The 764-nt window shown below is 59.6% G+C and overlaps 1 long non-coding RNA gene across 1 annotated transcript in view; it reads left to right on the top strand.

The window, feature by feature from the left end:
• The first annotated feature begins 269 nt into the window (after positions 1-269).
• LOC146062778 (uncharacterized) overlaps positions 270-764 on the top strand; it is a 14923-nt gene continuing 14428 nt past the window's right edge. Inside the window, exon 1 of the long non-coding RNA XR_014471515.1 lies at positions 270-635. This is a non-coding gene — a long non-coding RNA (uncharacterized LOC146062778). The remainder of the gene's footprint in view (positions 636-764) is intronic.

Genomic DNA, 764 nt, shown 5'->3' on the forward strand with positions numbered 1-764 from the left:
GGGGGGGGCAGGGATCCGGGCAGCGGGGGGCATGGATCCAGGCAGAGTTGAGCAGTGATCCAGGTATCGGGGATCTGGGCACCGGGGAGTGGCGCCTGGCCGCTTGTACCGTAGCGCTATGTGCTGGTGGGGACGGGAAGTGCTGCCGAATATGAAAACACTGGCCAGACGCTGATTGGAGAGAATTCAGCCAATCAGCATCTGGACGTTCTTTTCATATTCAGCAGCGCTTCCCACACCGGCAATAGCGCTAGAAACTGTCAGCCGCTGCTCCCCACTGCTGCACAAGGCAGGAGGTTCACTGAGAGTGATGGATCGGGTCTCTGCCAGCATCCATACCCCATGGACAGTGGATTAGCCAGCCAGCTCGCTCACCTCGCCGGTGGGTGACTGTATCGGGTGATCACTCTTACCCGGAGGTGTCTAGAGAGCAGCTGCAGGCATCCCCTCGCTGTGCCAGTGCTGGGGAAGTGACAAGCAGCTGGCGGGGGCTGGCTGGCCGGATAAGGCATCCCCAGGGTGGCTCTGGTTCCATGGTGCTGCTGGGTGGGTGATCAACCCTGTCCTTCCCAATCCACAACATGAGGATGAAATTCGCCATCCTCTTTGGGACATCGTGGAGACCATGCAACCTGGTAAGGAGATCCCCCAGCGGGACAGGTTGCCCGTATCCTCCCACCCCCCTGCACCCAGCTCTTCCTAATTATGCACTTCCCTGTTGCTGGCAGTGCAGGGCCATCTCAACATCAATTAGGGCCCAGTGA

The sequence above is a fragment of the Crinia signifera genome, chromosome 3 (assembly GCF_055691185.1).
Source record: "Crinia signifera chromosome 3, ASM5569118v1, whole genome shotgun sequence".
Classification (NCBI taxonomy): domain Eukaryota; kingdom Metazoa; phylum Chordata; class Amphibia; order Anura; family Myobatrachidae; genus Crinia; species Crinia signifera.